The 26,520-nt window shown below is 39.0% G+C and overlaps 1 pseudogene; it reads left to right on the forward strand.

The window, feature by feature from the left end:
• The window catches only part of LOC138358004 (glutamate receptor U1-like), a 133,824-nt pseudogene that overhangs the window by 86,737 nt on the left and 20,567 nt on the right, over window positions 1–26,520 (forward strand).

A 26,520-nucleotide genomic window follows, 5' to 3' on the forward strand; every position in this document is an offset into this window, starting at 1 on the left:
ATATATATATATATATATATATATTATACCCATGTATATCTTGTAACCATCAAATGCATAATAAAGCACAAAAAAAAAAAAAAAAAAAAATATTCAAGGAAGGGGGTGGTAGGAGAAAAGCACACAGAAACTGTATTGGAGGGGATCTAAACATTCCCTCTAATGCGTTATGCGTGGTTTCCTCCGAGGCTATGGGTCCCCCTTCTTCCAGCTAGAGGTGGTACTCCCTTCCCATTTATATATATATATATATATATATATATATATATATATATATATATATATATATATATATATATATATATATATATATATTAGTATATTTTGGTACCAGTCTTTCCTGTAGACATATATTATTAAATATGACCGAAAAAGTAAGATTAATAATTCTAACACGAATTTTCTCTATCTTTCTTACGTTTCTTTTCACTGTTGATGGTAATTCAAAGATCAATTCTCCAAAATTCATTTTTATTTTTAGTCTGACGCGACACTTGAGCGCGTTTCGTAAAACTTATTACATTTTTAAAGACTTTAGTTTACAAACATACTACTGAAACTGAATAGAGCTTACACATCTTCGAGTTTATATCTACATTTGGGTGAGGTGGATGAGGTGAAAACAAACTTTCAACAATGGGTATTGTCATGTTCACAGAAAATGGTACCATCCGTTTTCTATGTGCGGCGGCTGGGACGCCAGAGAGAGATTGGAGGTAAACAGGAGAGCGTACAGGACGCCCGCCAAGCTTGGTAGCTACTAGTCATGTAATCATATTAAGTATTAAAGTCAGTAACCAAGTCATGACTTTACATCAACCCTACAACCAAGACTTCCTCAGTAACACACAAACACCACATTGGCGACGAGGATGAACTGTGAACGCAGGTATTTGTTCAGTTTCAAACACAAGGGAGAAGCATGCTGCCTGGAGGAGGAAGAGAAGCTGTGAGCGCCATACCCGATGCTGTATGCTAACCGATGCTGTGTGCTAACCAATGCTGTGTGCTAAACGATGCTGTGTGCTAACCGATGCTGTGTGCTACCCAAGCTGTGTGCTACCCAAGCTGTGCTGAAGAAATTGTACTGAGGAATCTGCCGACGTTGTGTACGAAACGACGCATTGATGTGTACAAAACCTGATGTTTTGGTTACGAAACGACGCTTCGTGCTACAAAATTCATCACACTGAATTGACTGCTGTACCAACTGCTGCACCAACTGCTGTACCAACTGCTGTACCAACTGCTGTACCAACTGCTGCTGTACCAACTGCTGTGCCAACTGCTGTGCTGCTGCTGTGAGTAGGAACAACACATGTACACAAGGGCTAGGTAAGAAGTCAGTTGCTGCTATATTGTGCACTGTTGTGAACTTTTGCATTAAAATGCTTGTGTGCTTTGCAAAATTAAAGTAATTACTGTGAATTCTTGACTAACATATACAGTGCAGTAAGTGTTTAATATTCTGAGGAACATTTAAGTGATAAGTTACATTTATTCAGTAAAAATGGCAAATATACCTCAGTTTCCTGCATTTGATCCTGACTGTGACCAGACAAACCTGTCACAGAGGTGGGTCAAATGGCTTAAAAAGTTTGAAAATTTGTTGATAGTTTCTGACATCAAAAGTGCTGAAAGAAAGCGTGCCTTTCTACTTCATTATGCAGGTGATAGAGTTTGTGACATCTTTGACACACTGAAAGACACTGGTGGTGCCAAAGATTATGACACTGCCAAAGCCAAACTAACAGAGCATTTCAAACCAAGGCAAAATACTGCTATGGAAATTATGCATTTCAGGAGAGCAAAACAACTCTCCAATGAAACTGTGGATCAATACCACACACGTCTGCAGGGTTTAGCAGCCCATTGTGAGTTTGCTGATGTTGACAAAGAAATCAAACAGCAAATAATTGAAACATGCACATCTACACGTCTCCGTCGAAGAGCTCTAGAACTTGTTGATGATGAAAGTTCTCTTACCAAGATACTGGATATTGCTCGTCGAATGGAAGATGCTGCACGTGATGCTCGTGTCATGGAGTGCAGTGCCAATAACGGTTCTGCCACTGTTACTAACAGTGATGAGGTACGTAAGGTTCAGGGAGGACACCGTGATCAAAGAAGATATCATGGCAAACCTAACAGTAAATTTAGCCGAGAACCACGTCACAACTGGGGTCAAGGAACAAGGCTCAAGCAGTCACAACGACCCACATCAGAGGGTGTCAACAATAAATGTTACAATTGTGGAGGAGACTACCCACACCAAGATAATGTTTGTCCTGCTCAAGGTAAGAAGTGCTATGAGTGTGGAAAACTAGGTCATTTTGGTGCTATGTGTCGTTCTGCACTAAAGAAACCACAGTCAATGAATAAAAGCACTGTACGAGGATCAGGTCATAGGGGTCGAGGTGGTAAACACAATATTGCACCTCAAATCAAGAATGTTAACAATGTACAAGACAACATTTCATTACAACCAGTCTCAGATGACAGTGAATGTGATTATACTTATGGAGTACAAGCAATCACAGAATGGAATGATCTTCCAAACAACCCAGAGACATGTGTATACATTGCTGGTATTTGTCTCAAAGTTCTCATTGACACTGGATCAAACATTGGTACCATTGCTGAGTGCCACTATGAAAAATTTAGAAAACAGTTCCCAAAGCTAGAAAAATACAATGGTAAAGCCACTGCCTATGCTTCGAAGTTAGCCTTGCCAGTGATTGGAACTTTAACTGCAGAGATTAAGTCAAAGAATGCAATGCTCATTACTACATTCCATGTTGTTAGGAATGCAAAGGAGTCTTTACTCAGTTACAAGACTTCAACCAAATTGGGGCTACTTCAGCTTTCTAATGCTGTAGCAGTGGAATCTGCAAACAATGTTGATGCTATTGTTGCTGAATTTTCTGATCGATTTAAATCCATAGGTTGTTATACTGATAGCAAAGTACATCTGCATATCAACCCAGATGTAATTCCAGTTGCCCAACCACATCGCCGACAACCATTCCATACTCGCAAGAAAGTCGATGCCGAACTGGATAGGCTCATGGAGCTAGATATCATTGAACCAGTAACAGGCCCAACACCATGGGTAAGCCCAATTGTCACTCCACCAAAGCCGAAGAATCCAGATGAGATACGCATTTGTGTGGACATGCGTGTTCCCAAAAAGGCAATAATGCGTGAACGCCATCCTACACCCACTGTAGATGATATGATTTATCGCTTGAATGGTGCAACTGTATTCAGCAAGTTAGATTTAAACAAGGGCTATCATCAGCTTGAACTTGATGATGAGAGTCGCTTCATCACAACGTTTACGACACATCGAGGTCTGTATAGGTACAAGCGCCTGAGTTTTGGTATTAACAGTGCTGCCGAGGTATTCCAGCACATCATCAGCCAGGTATTGCAAGACATACCTAATGCTGACAACATGTCTGATGACATCATCGTTTATGGCCGTACCCAAGCTGAACACGACAAAGCTCTTCGTGCAACATTGCAACGCTTACGAGAAAAGAATTTGACGCTAAGCCGAGCAAAGTGTGAGTTCAATCAACATAAAATTGAATTCTTTGGACATGTACTTAGTGACAAAGGTCTGTCTCCAGATCCTAAGAAAGTTGCAGATATCAAGAATGCTGCACCTCCTTCAACGTCCACTGAAGTACATAGTTTTCTGGGAATGGCAAACTACTGTTCTCGCTTCATTCCAGATTTTGCTACCATTACAAAGCCTCTACGTGAGCTCCTGAAGAAAAATGCATCATGGTACTGGAGCGATATCGAGCAAAATGCATTTGATGCTGTGAAAGATGCACTAGTAGAGAATGCGACTGCTGCATACTTTGATCCATCAATGGACACTGAGTTAACAGTGGATGCTAGTCCTGTTGGTTTAGGTGCTGTTTTAGCCCAACACAAACCTGGTCAACCAGATTCCCGAGTAGTAATTGCCTACGCCAGCCGTTCTCTCACAGATGTTGAGCAACGATACAGTCAGACAGAGAAGGAAGCTCTTGCTCTTGTATGGGGCTGTGAACACTTCAAGGTGTATCTGCTTGGTGCGCCCTTCACCACGATGGTCACTGACCACAAACCGTTGGAGACCATCTTCAATAATCCAAAGTCCAAACCACCAGCTCGCATTGAGAGATGGGCTCTTCGTCTGCAACCATACAACTTTACGGTGAAATACAAGCCGGGTGCAGGCAATCCCGCTGATTACATCAGTCGACATCCTGCCAACAGTTTCACCATCACCAAGCATCAGCAAGTTGCCGAGGAATATGTACACTCTGTAACCTGTGATGCAGTCCCTAAGGCTCTTACTCTTGATGAAATCCGTACTGCAACCCTGGAGGACCCAACTCTGCAAGCAACAGTGGATGCATTGACTAAGAAAAAGTTTCCACGCATCCCACTTTCAGGAATTGACCAAGATGCATTCAAAGCACTTGAACGCATCCAGACAGAATTAAGTGTTACGCAACAACGCGACACTGTGCTGCGAGGTACTCGTATCGTGATTCCAGCTGTTCTCCAGCAACGTGCTCTGAAGCTTGCACATCAAGGACACCAAGGTCTTGTTAGGACGAAACAGCTGCTAAGAGAAAAGGTGTGGTTTCCTGGCATTGATCGTCAAGCAAAGGATATGCATGATGCCTGTGTCCCTTGCCAAGCTGCAGTGGATACTTCAAGACCAACACCTCTACAACCTTCACCACTACCTGCTGCACCATGGACGGAAGTATCGATGGACTTCTGCGGACCACTACCAACTGGAGAGTACTTGATGGTAGTCATTGATGACCACTCACGTTATCCAGAAGTAGAAATCATCAATTCCACATCTGCAAAGGCCGTCATCCCGAAACTCGACAAGATCTTTTCAAACTTTGGCATTCCTGAAGTTGTCAAGACGGACAATGGACCGCCATTCAATGGACAAGACTTCGTCAACTTTTCTGAGCATATTGGATTCAAACACCGCCGTGTGATGCCACTACATCCTCAAGCAAATGGAGAAGTTGAGAGATTCATGCAACCTCTCATGAAAGCGGTACGCTGTGCTCATGCCGAAGGACGATCCTGGAAACAAGCTATGTATGCTTTTCTCAGGAACTACCGTGCAACACCGCATGGAACACTGGGCAAGTCACCTGGTGAACTTTTATTTGGACGTCCTATGAGAATCGCACTACCCGTCATGCCAGCCGAGGTAACGGATAAACGTCTCGCTCAGAAGGATGCACTAGCCAAGGGCAAAATGAAAATTGCTCATGATCAACGTGCAAAGGAACAGTTCATAAAGGTTGGTGACACTGTTCTCGTTAAAAAGAAAAAAGAGGGAAAGTTAGATATGCCGTATGATACAAAACCATATAAAGTGATTAGTGTAAAAGGAACTATGGTAACAGCTAGTAATAGAGATCATAGTATAACACGTAATATGGCTTATTTCAAAGTGATTCCAACTAGTGTAGAAAATGATGAAGTGCAAAGTCGTGCAAAAGAAAAAAAAAATAGTTATAACCCGACAAACAATTCATCAAGGGATGTTATTGCATTTAAGGACTCTCGTCCTAAACGTCATGTTAAACGCCCTACACGATTTGATGATTAATTGTGTTCCTATGTAATGCAAAATATTTACTTGTCATGCTGAACTAAATTTAATATTGTTTGAATAATGCAGATATCTCATTCAATATTTTGTAACTTTGTATTACAGTTTCTTTCATGTTTGTTTAACATTGCATATGTATTTTTAACATTGAAATCCTTTGTGGAAAAGATTAAGTTGTTTAAATTCTTTGTGTGCTTAATTAATGTTAAATGTATGCAGTATCTCTTGATATGGTAATAACTTACTTTGTGTCAATAACTTTGCTTTGTGCTACAAGCATGGTAGACATCCTGTATTCATTCTTTTTAAAGAAAAGGAGGGATGTCATGTTCACAGAAAATGGTACCATCCGTTTTCTATGTGCGGCGGCTGGGACGCCAGAGAGAGATTGGAGGTAAAGAGGAGAGCGTACAGGACGCCCGCCAAGCTTGGTAGCTACTAGTCATGTAATCATATTAAGTATTAAAGTCAGTAACCAAGTCATGACTTTACATCAACCCTACAACCAAGACTTCCTCAGTAACACACAAACACCACAGGTATTAAATGAGTATTAAATTCAAACACAAGACAGAATACGAAACAATGGGTATTGAATGGGTATTAAATTCAAATACAAGACAGAACACGAAACAATGGGTATTGAATGGAAGTAATTGTGGAAAGCCTATTGGTCCATATTTCTTGATGCTTCTATATTGGAGCGGAGTCTTGAAGTGGGTAGAATATAGTTGTGCATTAATTGGCTGTTGATTGCTGGTGTTGACTTCTTGATGTGTAGTGCCTCGCAGACGTCAAGCCGCCTGCTATCGCTGTATCTATCGATGATTTCTGTGTTGTTTGCTAAGATTTCTCTGGTGATGGTTAGTTTGTGGTGATGATTTCTCTGGTGATGGTCTGCATAAGCAACAGGGCTCCATTAAGGAACATATAATCTCTTCCCACAAACAAACCATCACCAGAGAAATCTTAGCAAACAACAAAGAAATCATCGATAGATACAGCGATAGTATTTTGATGTTATTTAATGTGAGGTATTTTTGAGCATTAATGAGACATACATGGGATTAACAGTGTGGGAGGAACAAATGAAAATATCTGAGTGATGTTATAGCTTTGTTTTTAAAAATTATATAAAAACAAAAATATTTGCATTCAGCCGAACTTCCCTGAGTATGGGTATAGTAACTGAAAATCCAAATTGTACTTATTTTGACTTGTATGGAGACCGTAAGTTGGCGCGTGACAACGTTGGCGTCATTCCACCCGTTAGGTACGCTCCCGGGGCCAGTAGGGCCCCCAGGGCCGGAGGCGCGTGCTGCCGCGAATATATTTTTGTTCATTTTTTGCGCACAGTTCCAAATACATTATATTTGGTTTTTGGTTTTACGTGCCAGTCCTATGTATAATAAACACGTACACTATATTATGGCAGTAGAACATCCGTAGTGTCCAAAGACACTGTTACGTGCATGACACATGTGTACACATATCCGGCACATATTTCCAATGTATCATGCTAATTGATGTATATATATACAATCTATTTACACACTGTACAGCATCACACACTATATACACACACTATAAACACACTCAGAACTACAAGAGTGAGAGCTGCCACACCCAGCCAGCCAGTCCTCCTTCACTCCTCCAACACCGTACTCGCCATCACCCCTCCTTCCACCATACTGTTATTCACACAAATGTTTCATATTCATTTATGTATATTTACAACACATTTACACACTATACATTGTCACACACTATATACATATACCATAAACACACTCAAAACTCTGCGAGTGTGAGCTGCCACACCCAGCCAGCCAGTCCTCCCTCTCTCCTCCAATATCGTACTCGCCATCACCCCTCCTCCCACCATACTGTTATTGTTTTCATTATACTATTTACACATGTTATGTGTACCTATCTACATGTTTTATTCACCAGAACTATGCAAGTAAGCCGGTATTGTGTCCAAACAGCACAGTGGCCACCATACATTACATGAGAAATCACACAGCAGACGACGTTCCAATTACGTCACCTCCCTCACCAAAATAGCTTCCCTCAATATACTCCTGTTGTCGTTATTACACTGTATACACATTGTATATACCCATGTATATATGTGTTCACCATAGCGAACCACTAAACTAGTATGGTGAGCAAAACAAGAGTGGCTGCCACACACACAGTGAGGCTACCTCGATTACTAATCACAGCGCTACTTATCCAATAATTATCACCTCAATCCTGCTATTATCATAATCGTGGTCACTAGTTCCTGGAAATGAATAATTGACCACAAGTTTATTTTGTAAAGGAACCTAAGATGTTGTTTGAAGATTCCTAGATGGACGAAATAATGCTGTGGTGCAGTAGCTAGTGCTGTGAACATCGTGAACAGGTTTGAATCACTGATATTTGAACATTGTACACAATCATTATCACACTCAGGCTCTTCTGTAATACTATCATGGCTAAATAATACAAGGTATATATATATATATATATATATATATATATATATATATATATATATATATATATATATATATATATATATATATATATATATATATATATATATATATATATATATGTGGTACCTAGTAGCCAGAACGCACTTCTCAGCCTACTATGCAAAGCCCGATTTGCCTAATAAGCCAAGTTTTCCTGAATTAATATATTTTCTCTAATTTTTTTCTTATGAAATGATAAAGGTACCCATTTCATTATGTATGAGGTCAATTTATGTTTATTGGAGTTAAAATTAACGTAGATATATGACCGAACCTAACCACCCCTACCTATCCTAACTTAACCTATCTTTATAGGTTGGGTTAGGTTAGGTAGCCGAAAAAAGTTAGGTTAGGTTAGGTTAGGTTGGTTAGGTAGTCGAAAAAAACATTAATTCATGAAAACTTGGCTTATTAGGCAAATCGGGCCTTGCATAGTAGGCTGAGAAGTGCGTTCTGGCTACTAGGTACGACATATATATATATATATATATATTTATATATATATATATATATATATATATATGTCGTACCTAGTAGCCAGAACGCACTTCTCAGCCTACTATGCAAGGCCCAATTTGCCTAATAAGCCAAGTTTTCATGAATTAATTGTTTTTCGACTACCTAACCTATCTAACCTAACCTAACCTAACTTTTTCGGCTACCTAACCTAACCTAACCTATAAAGATAGGTTAGGTTAGGTTAGGTAGGGTTGGTTGGGTTCGGTCATATATCTACGTTAATTTTAACTCCAATAAAAAAAATGACCTCATACATGATGAAATGGGTAGCTTTATCATTTCATAAGAAAAAAATTAGAGAAAATGTATTAATTCAGGAAAACTTGGCTTATTAGGCAAATCGGGCCTTGCATAGTAGGCTGAGAAGTGCGTTCTGGCTACTAGGTACAACATATATATATATATATATATATATATATATATATATATATATATATATATATATATATATATATATATATATATATATATATATATATATATATATACATTTATATATATATATATATATATATATATATATATATATATATATATATATATACATATATATATATATATATATATATATATATATATATATATATATATATATATATATATATATATATATATATACATTATTAGGCAATGCTGTGGTCACAAGCTCAACAGCAGTGCTGTGAGCTCATGCTGCATGTGCCTTGGTTGCTCACTCAGTACTGAGGCTCTCACACCCGGGAATGTGGACCACGATTTTGTTTAAAGATGGCTTCTGTTTACAAGAGTCCTGAGGAAACTGATGTGAACCCCATGTAGACGCGGGAGTTTTAAAAGAAAAATACAAATACCCGGAGACGCATTGCGCAAACCAGACGAGGGCCTGCAGGTGCATTGCGCAGTTTAAAGGTTAATCCCCCCTTAACATAAATATTGAAAATAGGAATAAATAAAACATAACGGAATACATACTTATGCAGGGAAGATGAAGATAGACTGACGTCATTGACCATTAACAATGTCTTCAGGGTAACGCAAAACACATGAAACAGGGGCCGACCTTTTAATCCCCTTGAACGAAATTTTCAGGTACTAGAAGTCTAGCAATCACTCGCAGGGTAATGAAAATGGACCCGGACGAAAGACAGCCTTTTAATTCCCATTGAACAAAATTACAGGACCTAGGAGGGTGTGGGAACCGACCTGTGAGATTTATATTTATTTAATTTATATGAATTTATATTTACGTTAATTTATATACTTCAATAGCAATTTGTATGATGTTAAGTGGACTGTATTTCTGCAATAAACTCATAATCTCACAAATCGATCCTCTACACATTAGGGGGGTTTATATTAAATTTATATATATGCAGCCAATCAAACTACAGTATTAACTACACATTGTTAAACATTGAAGAGGTTCCTTATCTTATTTGTACAGCAGGCCTTAGTCCACCAGGTATAACTAGGATGTAGACACCAAATTATCCTCTTTGAGGTAGCTTCCATCACCCAGTAACTGGTACACAAAGTCTTGCTTCCTCATCTTGACCTGTCAAAAGGGCGCTAGCTGTAAAGCCAGAATCCTAATATATGACAGCTATATCAGAGAAAACACTGTACAAGGAACCATATAGACCTGGACTTAATTACCTTGTTTGAGTCGATCATTTGTGATCTAACTGGCTGACCCTATATCTACTGACATTAATGGCCATAAATGAAAGATAAACGGGTTTCGGAAAGACACTTCCCTTGAAATTGATGACAGCGTGTTGATGATGGCAGATCACTACTCTGATCTTCCATAACACTTCGTCCAAGAGAATTTATAGGAGCCGAGTTTGCTCCACGACTCTGGTCTAAGTACAATAAACATGGCTGACCACTCCCTCATAAGTGACGCTACTGGCCTACATTGTCCAGATGACAGTAAGTGATAGAAGGGTCACATTTACTCTATTTTAATTCTGATAATTAAGTTAATTTATATGAGATGTTTTTATGATGGTAAAGTCCAAAGACTAATGTATTTAAGAATAATTCCCACCATAATAGGTGGTGAATTTATAATAGTATGTGGTAATGATATCCCGTTTTCTATAGACGGAAATTCCACTACAATTTACATTTTCTATGGGTAACTTGTTTATACAACACAGCAATATTATCTGTCTGTATGATATTATTAAATGGTGTCGGATTTTCCGACAGAGGGATTGTAGGAACCTTCACACTCCCATGGACAAAAATTCACACCACGTAGACCGTAGACCTAACGACTCAAAATCACGACACGTAGATCGGCCATCGATGTTTCACAGGAAAAAAATCATGACGCGTAGACTGGCAATCGATGTTTCATGGAAAAAAATCACGACTCGTAGACCGGCCATCGATGTTTCATGGGAAAAAAAATCATGATGCGTAGACTGGCAATCGATGTTTCATGGAAAAAAAATCATGACTCGTAGACCGGCCAATGATGTTTCATGGGAAAAAATCATGACACGTTGACGGCAGTCGATGTTTAACGGAAAAAAATCACGACATGTAGACTAGCAGCCGATATTTCACGGAAAAAATTCACGACGCATAGACCGGCAATCGGGAAAAGTATAATTGCCGGTTTACACGTTTACTTCCACCACTCAGCTGAGCTGTAGGTAGTTGCAGTAGTAATTGTTTTTGCTACTAAGGCATTAACATCACTCTGTACCTTACAGATTTGTACAGCTGGTGAGGATTTATCCTACACTGGCTTTGCCTGAGATGCAGTTTGATTATGGGTTGTCTGTGATCTAGATTGAGTATTGATATCCCCACAGAGTGCTGTGTGATGTACACTTTTATGACTATAATGGCATGTCTGCAGTTGAGTGTTACATGAATTGTGAGTCCGCAAACAACAGATACACTTGTTCAGAGATTTCAGACGATTGATTTTGCTGGCATGGCCATCATAGACAGTGCACCTATAAATGGTATGCTCCCTGACACAATACACATTTTGGAACATTTGTTGTTCCTTTTGTCTTATCTGCCTTGGGAGCTTGATTTCCTACAGTGTTATTTACTGTGGGTGATATTGAATATGAGCTGACATTACTCTGTTTCCACTTTGCGTAAGATGAGTTCTGCGGCTTTGATTTATGATTGTATGATTTTGGACATTCTTGTTTTTGTCTGTGGATATATGTTTTTTTTATCTATCTTTTGCCCTAAGTTTCTCTCTGCTCTGTAATCTTTGTACATGAGCTCGAAGTCTGTCAAAGATCCGCTTCATTGATAAAATGTTGGTGTTATAATGGGAGCATAGGCTGTCTATGATCTCATTAAGTAATTTCCTTTGAATTATTAACTTAATAAACCACTCTGCATCTCCTGCAGGTACTTTAGTACTGAGGGCTTTGATGATCGATTTTATTGACAATCAAAATGATTGTAGTGATTCGTAAGTTATATCAGGGTAAGGTAAATCCAATAATTTATATGGGAGATGTGCATTTGCAGTCTCCTTATCACTGTAGTTATCATATAACTGTATGGCTAGGTCATAATCGTTTTCTATTAATGATAAGTTTGCTATAACCTGCCTAGCATCTCGTCTTAATGGGCCTTGCAGATATATAAATTTAGTAGCCTTTCTAAGAGATGCCTTACTATGTATGATAGATTCAAAAGCTCTCCAGAAGGCATCCCAGTCGTCTTCATCCTTGCCTTCAAAGTATGATAAATGTACCTTTGGGAGCTTGGCTTCAGAGTGTGGGACTGTTGAGGTACCAACCTGATTGGATGAGCTCACATGTGGCTGGCCTACTGTTTGCAATACAATTTGAGTAAAGGGTCTTGTTGATCCTATATTGTCTTCATAGATAACTGATTCAGCTATGACATCCTGATGCTCATCTTTGCTTAGATCTGTTTTATTCATTTCTGCTAAATACGTGTCAGAAAAGCGTTTAATATGTTTAAATTTGCCCACAGCAGCTTTAACCCTGTTATCCAGAGTTATATAATCAGGAAATGGTTGACTAGCTAACATTTTATATTTGTAAATCAGTTGAGATAAGTGATTCTGTAGACCCATGAGTGTCCTCATATTTCCTGTTTCAGCTGCTGGTGGAATACAGGAATCCATTTTGACATTTCCAAGATTAATCGTATTGAGATAAATATAGATAAATGTATGTATTTTTGATAACTGATCTGTCCTGTCTACTTAGGTAATGATTCCAAAGATTGTCCCTCTATTCCTTTCTGGAATCTGGAGTAGCAGGCTGTACAATTATCAAAAATTAAAAAATCTGGTTATATTGGATCAGTATACACCGAGGTCAATATATGGTAATGAATATTTAAAAATATTAAATGGCACTATAATGAAAATGCTGGGTAACACATATAACACTTATTAGAAGGCGATGAATGTCTACCAAATAAAGGATATAGTGGTCTTAAGCCACTGTGAACAATGTGTTCACTTATATTGGCTGCTAAGCTAGATTAAGTATAATTATTTTAATGAAAAATTAAAAAGTTTCTTATGTATTTTCCTATTGGAAGGTATCTAGGTTCGAAGGACCAAAAATGTGGGGAAATTTATCAGGATTTTTGATGAAGAGAAAAATTTAATACGAACAAAAATGTGGTTACTAGAACCATGAATTTAAAATTAAATAATATAATAATTGTTAATAAAGTGCGAAACAAAAAGCTATTAGCTGAATGCAAGGTTCCTATGCTGGATTGTAACTCTCTTCTGTGACCTTGATACTGGTAATGGGCTGTAGCAGGTAGGACCCTTAAGGGTGATCTGGCTCATAAATTGCAGAACACAATATACCTGCAGGTACACACACACACATTTAACGTGTAATTTTTATATGGATATGATAAAACAGCTTTATGACTGCAAGCACTGGTAAGTTTCATGATTTAGGACCTGAACTAAATACATACTCAAGCCTGGTCCTAGGGATATCTGTGCTGTTGCACGCAAGGTATAAATACATGAATGTATATGGAAATATGTATAAAAATGAAATGCAATAAAGTAAACTAACTTGATAAATTAAGATTTATGGATATGGTAATTAAATGTAAGATGTGTTTTATAACTTATATAACTAAAGAATTATATACACATGATACGGGTATTTTGATGATTTGAATATTCAGCAATAAAAGAGGTTCATTCGCTGAAATGATTAAGTCACAACTTATTAGATGATGAGGCATTGCCTCGCTGCCTAACGACCTTCAATTTATATATAAAAATATTAATGTTATAAAGCATATTAATTGACCAATCTACGCTCTGAAACAATTAATAACTTATCCTGAATTTAGAACCGTAGCCTATCTGACAGTAGCCAGATGGTGTCTCTCTTGCTGAGACAAGGTTCTAAATTTTAATGATGAATATGAAAGCTTGATGATGATGATCTGGTTGACACACACCGTTGCTATAAGGATTCTAATTGCTTGCTCAAGTATGGAATGCACGTTGTTGTGTTTCACTTGGTAAATGAGGTGGTGGTCCTCAACACTTGATTTTGGATATATGTACCAGGAATTCTTCCCAACATACGGTTCAAAAACTTTCTCAGTATTCAGGGAGCTATCACTGAAGATTATCAATAGTTTGTGTGTAAATCTTGTTGAAAGAGAAGTCTCCAGCCCTACACACGAGTGCACTCCTGGATGTAAACACGAGGCCGCCAGGTACCAGACAATTCTCCCCACCGGCGTTTCCTGGAGGCGTCCCCTCCACAGTGGAGGTGCTGGCAATGATTAGATTATTTTCATTATTTAGACTGATTATTGTGATGAAGTTATATCACAAGATGATTACATAGTGGATTTAAAGATTATTAAAACTACTTGATAGTACCTTATGTTCTTTATTAAGGATTTTAAAAATATGTCACTGGAAGCTTTTATTATGTTTCCAATAATGTTTTTGATTATATGGACGCCTCTGGATTCTTGTGATCACATCTACAATATAATATAGGCATTAATCCCAATGGTGTACTTTACTAATGGTCATGAAGGATGCTGATGTACATACAGCAAATATGATCAATAGATAATGAATTTGATATGATTCTGATATATAGCTATGATATGGAATAATACATTCCTTAGATAATAATAATAATATTAATATGATGAGTGGAATTTTCCACAAGTAGTCTGCACTGGCAAACTCTGGGTGCATTATGAAGATATCATGAACACAAGAGTGAATAAGGTAGCAGTGATACTGAAAGTCTCCATCTCGCAGGATGGTTATTCATACAAGGGCATTATATTCTTCCTAAAAATAGAAGTATATAATATAATTGAATAGGCTCTATCTATAAATATGCATTTATCATGCATCAATAGTAAATAAAGGAACATAATTTAGAGTTTGTGAGTGATTTATTACACAGATATACTGGATCGCAATACAAAATGCAGTTCTTGCTATGGGTTGCAGTAAAAAAAAGTTTTGAAAACCAAGGACTAGACTACAAGAGATCTGACTCTATAAGCTATGCTCATCTGCAAGAAATTCCGAAAATATTTGAGGAAAATTAAAAATTTTGAAAAATATTTAGGAAAATGTTCTGACAACACCATGGTACAGTTCTCATTATATATCTGATGTGTTAACGAAATTATGCGTTATATATACCCTCTCCCCCCCCCCCCCCATGGGTAAAATGATGCTGCCACGCAATCTCTCCTGGTTGCAATGCATTATTTCGTTCCAATTCTCACTTTTTTGTTAAATAAATTTAAAAAAATCATTACATTATTATTCTGGTGGTGTTTGGCATCAGCTCCCAGTGTGGTGTGAAGTAGGAGGAGCTCCCACCACTCGGGATACAGTTGTATGTTATGAGGGATGATTATACTTGTTGCACGGCATCACTGATGGTGCACCTTTTATCTTCACTCTTACTTTGTATTTTTCACTGTATAATATTGTCACTAGTGTCCCTGATTAGTGAAGAAGGTAAGCAATATTTCATTAGCAGAGGAACTATAAAGCAGACAACGTGGAGTTTTTCATACCCCTGCCAACCAGTGCATGGCCAAACTTTGACTTCCCTTCCTCCTCCCTACTGTATCATAAGTAATATCAGCTCTCTGAATATTATTACAATATTTACTAGTTATTTTTTTATTACAAATGTATTATGGAGCAAATTATATATATTCATGCCATATAGGCAAAGGATGTCTTCATAAAAAATGCAATTCTAGCAAGTTGAGAATTAGAAATCAAACAAATGCAAAGAAATATAGTAATACCATTACTATTATTATGATGTTGTAGTATGTTGTTGTCGTCCTTCCTCTTGGACAACCAACCCTAAATTTCGTAGAGTGCTTATACTTGACCAGGAGATCACCCTGGGCGCTTCTGCCACTTGAAGAGGGGTTCAGTGTCACAAATTTATGGGATGCAGCTCCAACACTAGTCTTCTTGTCACATGCACACACCCACTCGAGCCGCCGTGATTCCCCACTCTCTCCTTATGTGGTATGATCTCCTCAATCCACTTCTCTTTGATATTACTCCGTACTACCCTGTCCACAGCTATGGTTCTTGATTCTTTCTCTCTCCTACTTTCTGGAAAGCCTCACTTGGACAAGGGCAAACACCGGCAAATTGAATGCATTTATTGGACAAGGTACATACACAATACATATACACATATAACAATATGAATCCTACACTTTATACTATTGTAGTCAGGTTGCACTCCAATACCCTCAGGACTCTATCACCTGCTTATCAAGTGGTATCCTAACTCCTGACTTACCACCTAATTCTACCAACCTCATCAATTAGGTTAAGTCTTATAAGACAATGTTACACTATCAGCCTCGCCAAGTGGGGAAATCATGCAGTAAAATATGATATGGCACTACCCACTCTGGTACATATAAATATCTGCAGGCAATTCAGCCTATGGCTATAATTCTATAAACATCAACATAAATATTCCTTGATAAACAACAATGATCAATCAATCACCCTATCAGTCCTAGAGCACATATGTATGTCTCTGCAGGTAATCCAGCCTACGACTGTAACTATACTTCAGTATAAGTACTCCTTGGCACAAAAATGGTAACCAATCACTCACCCCTTTCATTGCATCTTGCACGCTTATGACAACCAAACACTCTACCAACTCCCTACAAGTAACCAATAAGAACTTCCCTTCCACATCTGGAAGTTCCCTACCCTGACATCATCAGGTTCTTCCGGGTTTATCTACCATGATCCTCTGCATGTCTTCCAGGCTGCTACACCATGAAATCTTCCTTGAGCAACAATGGTGCATCACTACTTCTACCAGGGTCTTCCACAGCTCTCCTGGCTGCTACACCATGAGGTCATCCTTGAGCAACAATGGTGCTTCACCACTGGTATCACAAAAACGTGACAAACTTCATTCCATTACTCCTCTTCTCACAGCTTGAGGTCTTGTTCCTCACTGTGTGGCTTCTCTCCCACAGAGCTCAGTATCTTTCACAACCTTGGAGTCTCATCAACTACTTCCTCTCTGCTGGCTTCGAAGTTCTCAGCAACTCCTTCCCCAGACAAACCACAATAAGGTCTCCTACAGGGCGCTCTCCCTCTGATGGAGTCTGACCAGAGCGCTCCCACGGCCCATGAAAATGTCTCTGGGTGGCTTCACAAACTCTCCTTGCCGTCCAGGACTTGAGACCACACGTTCCCAGCCCGATTCCACAGCTGGAACGTCTGCACACTTCCTTCCTCTTGAAGGAATATCAACTAGGGGTTCCTCTCAAACAGGAGCTCACAAGGAGCACGGCTTCCCCTCACGATGTCTGGTACTCAAGTGGGCTCAAGGTCCTCTCAAGCGAGCCTCACACCTCCAGCAAACTCTCCACATTTAATAACCAGTCATCTATCTATATCCTGATTCACTGCCCCTATTCTCATACTGTCTGTCAAATCCAACCAATTATTTTACATATGTATCTTAATCTCTATATTTCTGTGACCTCCTAGTCAGGTTAGGCCTGATAGAATAATTCTCAAAGAGGAGACTCGTTTTTCGGCTACCTGGGATCATAACACTATGCAAGTTTATGATATATAAAACAGAAATTGAAAGAAAATAATATTTTTGCTGGAAAAATATTTATTTCTGAGTTCGTACTATAGATATTTGGATGGCTTTTTATATGATGATACAAATATACATATATACCCAGCTAGATGTTTACCAGATTACAACAAAATAATTAAATAAGCGCCAAAAGTGAAACATTTCTGCAATATGTAACATTTAATTTTCATCCATAACATTTTACCACTTCAAGGTCATGGCAGCGGCTTAATTTCCAAACAATTGTCATGAAACCTACATAATGTACGAAGTACTTAGCTCTACACCCCTACAATGGCAGATTTTAATCTAACTTATAAATCATAGTGTTAGACATTTTCAAATATGTAAATTTGGTCCAATTTTTTTATTTTGGGGTGGAGGCGTCACAATTTTGTTTTGTTTACTACAACTAGATACATACTGAAAAAAATTCCAAGGTCAGTTCAACATTAGATGCTCCTACGATTGCTAAGCGTAATAAATGTACAATTCTGAATATATTAAATTTTTATTCAAATCAGATTTTTGGAAATATGTGTTTCAATAATAAAATCAATGATTTTATTTTTGTTTGTGATATTTGTCTCACGGGGCTAAAGCTTCTGTCAGTAGGAGGTCTCACCAGTTCTATTTTGTCAAAAAAGTGTCATTAAAATTGAACAAAGGGAAGTTATTGCACTCTTATATTCTTAAGAGTCTCAGAGCAACTGTCACTTTAAATGGACAAACTAATTTTACTTATTTACTTTACCTGGAGTGCAAAACTTACATTTTCTTTCTGCGCTTAAATGTTACCAGTCGACAGCCTACAATAATTCTGCTGAGCTAAATCTACTTCCTATAGTATAGTATCTTCATGAAAATATTACAAGCAAAAAATTGCACATAATATAATGAAACATGACAAATACACGATTAAAGTAATTATAGTAATAATGCACAATGAATTCACATTAACTTGATGTATCAGTGAAAAATCAGGAGCCATGGGGAGGATTCACACCCACACACACAGTACCCCCAAACCAATACTCGTGACCACTACACAACATAAATTCATTGCAACTTTGGATTCAACTGACATTTCTATGGTTCCGAAGGCTTTTAATTAAGTCCAATCAGGGCTTCACACAATGCTCCCATGCACTCGGGCGTATTAAGCATACCAAGTGTGCGGAAATTCAAATCCTTCTCATGGCTCCTACTGATTTTCTCATTGATACATCATCTTAATGTGATCTCATTCAACATCTAAAGAGAAGCGTTGGAAGTGGAACTACTGGACCACATCCAGAGTGCACGGACGCATTGTGTAAAATCCTGATTGGGCTTCACTGGAATACTCAACAGATTCCAATGCATTTATGTCCTGAAATAATGGTCTATTGTATTAGCTTGGAAGTACCAAGTGTATGCGTTGGAATCCTCCTCATGGCTCCTACTGATTTTCTCAAGAATAATAATAATAATCATATCTGTTGTTCAGAACAACATAAATCAGGGTGAGAGGGAGGGATAAAATAATCTTCCTGAATTGGTAACCAGTTCTCGACAACATCGTCTGCTGCCGCTTTCCGATCAAAGCAATTGTGGGCTTCACTCTTCCCAAAAGTTTTTCACGTGGTATCTTCCCTTTAAGTTGCTCATTCAGAATCTCCTTCATCTTACACTGACCACAGAGTCTCTTTAGTAGCAGGTCTGCGAATGGTAATTTACTGCTCACCTTAATTCCAGCACTGTTGACTCATGCTGGCCAAGATTGCACTCTACTTCGTACGGTCACGTGGCAGATAGGTTGCATATAGTATGACCTTATGATAGGCATCATAAGGTCATCTTTTCCAGTCGTTCAGGTTGACTCGGTAATCTCAAACCACGAACGATTTTCTGAGTTGCAAGTTCATTGCACCATTCAGAATTCGTCCAGAAATATTTCCCAGTAAGTTCTACTAGGACGCTCTCATGTTACCCTCGAAATCCAATACTTTCTTGGAATCAGCAACAACATGAGCTCGGACATCCAAGTGCTGGAAGTACACTGATGTTTTACCCATCTGCCTTGCTTCCCTTAGGTACTTTCCATTGAGCATGTGTCCCAAAGTCACTCCTCGATTTGTTGAGCAAGTTGCATGCGGCTATTCATCTGAATACCCTTCATCCACGTTATCTGGTGTCTTCATCTGCCTCTTCTGGCGCCAAAATTTGCTTCCCGATGCAATTCTCGCCCCCTGTCGTCTTAAGGTGGCCTGGTAGGCTTCCCACAAAGTTTTTAGAAATTCAACTTAATTTAAATTACTCGCATCATATCTCAAAAATTTACTTAAAATGATCCTTATGCCGTTCTGCATGTGAGATAGTTGCTTTGTATGACTCGCAATAGGAAAAAGAGGTGTGTTAAGCAGACGTCACTTTATTTGCTTTCATCACATGGCATGAAAGATAGTAGGTGTGATAGTGTTCTCTCTAATATTAAGCAAGCAACTAATGTTTTGCAGACCGATTACATTGTTTTGTTCTACTGATTAAGATGTGTTTTGTCCTTTCAAAATGAAGGAAGTAGATGTGGCCCTCGGCCCCTTCGGGGTAAGTGGAGTCCGAGCTGAGGTGGTGGACTTCACGAAGCCAATCCTAATAGACTGTGGTAGGATCCTTGGAGCTCGAGGACAGTCAGAGGTAAACCCGTGGGGGTTCCTGTTCCCTCTGCAGCCTCTGGTGTGGGCGGCCATCCTGGCGGCGCTGGTGGTGCTGCCCGCTGTGGCCATCCTCATGTCCTCGTGCTTCCCACTCAACACTCACGGCCAAAATTACACCTTTCCTGCTACATTCGCCTACCTCCGACTGTTGTTGAATCAGTGTAAGTCCAGATACTGTTACTTTAGTGTAATGATTATATGTAGACCACAGTTCAACCCTGAAATAAAATATTATATGAAGTGAAACGAGCAAATAATAATTTGTTTATATATATATATATATATATATATATATATATATATATATATATATATATATATATATATATATATATATATATATATATATATATATATATATATATATATATATATGTCGTACCTAGTACTCAGAACACACTTCTCGACCTACTATGCAAGGCCAGATTTTCCTTGCATGTAAATGCAAGGAGGTACAGATGAGTGAAGGTGAGGGATTGTGGTCTTACCCAAACCAGAAGGTTGGGTAAGGTAAACGTATTAGTTTACAATGCGGTGAGCCATTCGTAATTGCTGAAATGTTACAGTGAACTTTCTGCACGTGCTGGGAGAGATAGTGACACTCTCTCTCTCTCTCTCTCTCTCTCTCTCTCTCTCTCTCTCTCTCTCTCTCTCTCTCTCTCTCTCTCTCTCTCTCTCTCTCTCTCTCTCTCTCTCTCTCTCTCTCTCTCTCTCTTTCTCTCTTTCTCTCTCTCTCTCCCTCTCCCTCTCCCTCTCTCTCTCTCTCTCTCTCTCTCTCTCTCTCTCTCTCTCTCTCTCTCTCTCTCTCTCTCTCTCTCTCTCTCTCTCTCTCTCTCTCTCTCTCTCTCTCTCTCTCTCTCTCTCTCATCTAAATTCAATAAATATTATAACCTAATTATTCCAATCATTAAATAACTTGCATTGACGTTTGCACTTAAACATTATGACAACACTAAACAAAATATACTCGTAGAAATAACATTAACATGATATATAAATGAGAAAATCCAGCCCTCCTCCTGTTTTGGTAGTATTTATAATAAAGATGAGGACTATAGTATATATAATGAGGTAAAACAAAATTAGAAAATAAAAATCTGCACTATTGAGTTGGATAAACCCGAAAACTATTTTCTTCTTATGTGGAAAAGACAAACTAAACAATAATACTATAATACTAAATAAAAATAAATATCATACTAGAGAAAATACAAGATATCAGAGGCCCAATATAGTACATATGTGTGCTATACTAGGCCTAGGAATATTTAAGTTTTTTTTAGCTTCATTTTTTCTAACTCTATAAAGTGAATAGTACAAAGTTCTACTATCTAATTGCTTAGAACAGCAATTTTTTTAGAATGGTGCACATAACTAAAAAAAACTAGTATCTAAATAGGAGAATGGGTTTAGAAAATCAGGAGGAACTATGAATATGGTTCGATCCTACATACTGGATGCTTCTTAGCATACATCCTTAGTCACTCAGCCATGACATGCTAAATGCAATGCAACCCTGGGATTCAGGTTATAGCCACTAGGGGGCTATAGTGGAAGCCTCATAACTCTAAGAGGTTCCAGTTGAATGCATTTCTTTTGACATGTTGTGGCAGAGTGGTTAAGAGTGTATGGAAGAGAGTATCCAGTCTGCAGGTTCGAATCCTCCTCATGGCTTCTAATGATTTTCTCATTAAAAAATATTTAATTAAAACATTAAGGCCTCACGAAAGATTTTACAATTTCTCAAAGAACGTTCATAAAGAAAAATATATAGCATATTTAAATGTAAAAAAGTTGTTTTAAAACGTCATAGAAACCATAAAATGTTTTCTAGAATATTGGCTTCAGAAAGAGTATATTTGTTGTACTCACCTAGCTGTATTCACCTAGTTGTGCTTGTGGGGAGTTGACCTTGGCTCTTTGGTCCCGCCTCTCAACCGTTAATCAACTGGTGTACAGATTCTTGACCCTACTGGACTTCATCATATCTACTTTTGAAACTGTGTATGGGAGTCAACCTCCACCACATCACTTCCTACTGCATTCCATTTACTAACTACTCTGACACTGAAAAAGCGGTTTCTACTGTCTCTGTGGCTCATTGGGGTACTCAGCTTCCTCATGTGGCGCCCTTGTGCGTGTATCACCCTTGTTAAAAATCCATCCTTGTCTACCCTGTCAATTCCCCTGAGAATCTTGTATGTGGTGATCATGTCTCCCCGAGCTCTTCTGTCTTCCAGCGACGTGAGGTGCAGTTCCCCTAGCTTTTCCTCGTAAATCATGCCTTATTGTTCTGGGACTAATCTAGTGGCCTATTTCTCTGAACTATTTCCAGTTTCGTCATGTGTTTTACAAGGTAAGGGCTCCCTGCTGGGCATGTATACTCCAGGATTACCCTTACATATGTGGTATACAAGGGTCTAAAATATTCCTTACACAGGTTTCTGAAGGCAGTTCTAAAGTTAGCCAGCCTCGCATATGCCGCCGATGTAATTATTTTGATGTGGGCCTCAGGGGACAGGTTTGGCGTGATATCAACTCCTAGATCTTTCTCTCTGTCCGTTTCGTGAAGGACTTCATCTCCCATTTTGTATCCAATGTCTGGCCTCCTATTTCCTACTCCTATTTTTATTACCTGACATTTACTTGGGTTTAACTTCAGTTGCCATTTGTTGGACCATTCGTTCAGTTTGTTTAGGTAATCTTGTAGTCTCTTACTATCTTCCACCGTTTTAATCTTCCTTATAATTTTTGTGTCATCCGCAAACATTGAGAGGAACGAGTCTACTCCCTCTGGGAGATCATTTACATATATCAGGAACGGTATAAGTCCAAGAACTGATCCCTGAGAGACTCCACTGGTGACGCCTCGCCACTTCGAGACCTCACCCTTCATAGTGACTCGCTGTCTTCTGTTGCTTAGATACTCCCTTATCCAGTGGAGTTCATTCCATTTAACTCCTGCCTGCATCTCCAGTTTGTGCACTAGCCTCTTGTGTGGTACTGTGTCAAAGGCTTTCTGGCAATCCATAAATATTCAGTCTGCCTAGCCCTCTCTTTCTTGCCTGATTTTTATTGCCTGGTCGTAGAATTCAATCAATCCTGTAAGGCATGATCTGCCATCCCTGGACCTATGTTGATGTTTTGATACAATGTTCTTCTGCTCCAAATGTTCCACTAGTTTTTTATCGCACAATCTTCTCCATGATTTTGCATGGTATGCAAATTAGTGACACTGGACTGTAGTTCAGTACCTACTGTCCACTACCCTTCTTGAATATCGGGACTATATTAGCCGTCGTCCAAGTTTTTGGCAGTTCACCTGTTACCAGTGATTTGTTATACACCATGGCTAGTGGCTGACACAGAGCTTCTGCTCCTTCCTTCAGTATCCAAGGTGAGATTCCATCCGGGCCGATAGCCTTTGTAACATCCAACTCTAGTAGATGCTTCTTCACATCCCCACTGGCAATCACAAACTCCTCTAGTGGTGTTTGGTTAGATCTTCCCTCACCTATCTCTGGGACTTCCCCTTGCTCTAATGTGAAGACTATATTATGTTTGATGTTGAGTTCCTGATGTTTCCTATTGAGTTCTTCGCACACCTCCTAGTTGTTTGTACTGAATTCGTCTGTCCCTATTCTCAGTGTTTAACCACTTCTGCTGTACTGTTAAATCTCAGTTAAAATCGTATAGGTTTGTTTTCTCTGAACTATTGTTAGATAACACCCCCAATGTTTTGTCGGGTATGTCTCAACAGTACTGACATCTCTCATCTTCAGGAACATGAAAGCTTATTTCTCATGCAAATGGGCATTCTCACTTGATGCGATTTAAGTGCTCTTCTGTATTTAAATTGAACCCTTTCATCTAATTAAGTGGTTCGTAGTTTGTTGAATTCTTGTACCAAGTAACCAACCTGCAGATGCTGATGTTGCAGCGGCTTCGTTATATTCATTGTACATCTTCTGCACTGCTCTATCCAATTATTTCTTAAACAGTGCTAGATGTTGAGACATATATATATCTACATTTCTGCTCTTAGTTAAAAATGATGTAGCTTTATCTGCAATGTCATTCCTTGGTATTCATACGTGCCTTGTTACCCAGATGATACCAAAGTCGTTGGATACCTTGGTATTCAACGATCTTGACATTTGTAGTGGATGATGTTTACAGTGGGTGTTTGTCCCTGTAGTGGGTGTTGGTGTGTACTCGCCTAGTTGTGCTTGCAGGGGATTGAGCTCTGGCTCTTTGGTCCCACCTCTCACCCGTCAATCATCTGGTAAACAGATTCCAGAGCCTACTGGGCTCTATCATATCTACATTTGAAACTGTGTATGGAGTTAGCCTCCACCTCATCACTTCTTAGTACATTCCATTTGTTAACTACTCTGACACTGAAACAATACTTTCTAAAGTCTCCGTGGCTCATTTGGGTACTAAGTTTCCACTTGTGTCCACTTTTTCGTGTTCCATCCGTGCTAAAGATGTTGTCTTTGTCCACTCAGTCAATTCTCCTGAGAATTTTGTAGGTGTTTATCATGTCACCCCTTACTCTTCTGTTTTCCAGGGACATGAGGTTCAGTTCCTTTAGCTTTTCCTCGTATATCATACCTCTCAGTTCCGGGACGAGTCTGGTGGCATACCTCTGAATCTAACTTTGTCTTGTGTTTAACTAGGTATGGACTCCTGGCTGGAGGTGCGAATTCCAATATTGGTCTGACATAAGTGGTATACAGGGTCCTGAACGATTCCTTACACAGGTTTCTAAAGGTAGTTCTTATGTTGGCCAACCTAGCATATGCCACTGATGATATCCTTTTGATTTGAGCCTCTAAGGACAGGTTTGGTGTGATATAAACCCCCCTGATCTTTCGCTCTATTTGACTCATGCAGGATTTCACCTCCCAGATGGTACCTTGTATTCGGCCTTTTTCTCCCTTCGCCTAATTTCATTACGCTACACTTTCCTGAGTTGAACTTTAGTAGCCATTTTCTAGACAAATCCTCCAGTTTGTCCTGGTCGCCCTGTAGTCTCTGTCTATCGTCATCTGTCTTGATTCTTCTCATAATTTTTGCGTCATCAGCAAACATTGAAAGAAATGAGTCTATACCCCCTGGAAAATCGTTTACATATATTAGAGACAGAATGGGCCCAAGAACAGAGCCCAGTGGGACTCCGCTGATAACATCTCGCCACTCTAATGTCTTCCTTTCTCTCACAGTTACTCGCTGTTTCCCTGTTGCTTAGATACTCCCTTATCCACAGGAGCACTTTACCTTTTACTCCTGCCTGTTGCTCCAACTTTTGTAACAGCCTTTTATGGGTTACTGTGTCAAAGACATTCTGACAGTCCAAGAAAATGCATTCTCCCCACCTTTCTCTTTCTTGCCTATTTTTTGTTGCTTGGTTATAGAATTCTATTAAAACTGTGAGGCACGATTTACCATCTCTGATATCCATGCGGGTGGTGTGTTACAAAGCTATTTCACTCCAGATAGAATAGGAGCCTTCTCCTCACGATCTTCTCCATCACCTTGCATGGTATACAAGTTAGGAAAACTGGCCTGTTGTACAGTGCTAGCTAGGGAAACCTGCCTGTCACTTTTTTGTATATTGGGACTACATTAGTTGTGCTCCAGCTTTCCGGTAGGTCTCCTGTTTCCAGTGACTTGTTATACACCATAGAGAGTGGCACACTTCGTGCCTCTGCACCTTCTTTTAGTATCCACGGTGAGATTCTCCCAGTCTCAACAGCCTTTGTCACATTCCGCTTCAACAGATTCCTTTTGACTTCATCACTGGTGAGGTCAAATTCCTTAAAGGTTGCTTGGTTTGCCTCCTCCTCATTTAGTGCAGGAGCTTCTCCTTGTTATTTTGTGAAGAGCTCCGGGAATCTCTTGTTGAGTTCTTCACACACCTACTTGTCATTCTCTGTGTATCTATTCTCCTCTTTTCTCAGTTCATTCATTTTTCTTGTCCATTCACT

The sequence above is a fragment of the Procambarus clarkii genome, chromosome 7 (genome assembly GCF_040958095.1).
Source record: "Procambarus clarkii isolate CNS0578487 chromosome 7, FALCON_Pclarkii_2.0, whole genome shotgun sequence".
In the NCBI taxonomy this organism is placed as follows: Eukaryota; Metazoa; Arthropoda; class Malacostraca; order Decapoda; family Cambaridae; genus Procambarus; species Procambarus clarkii.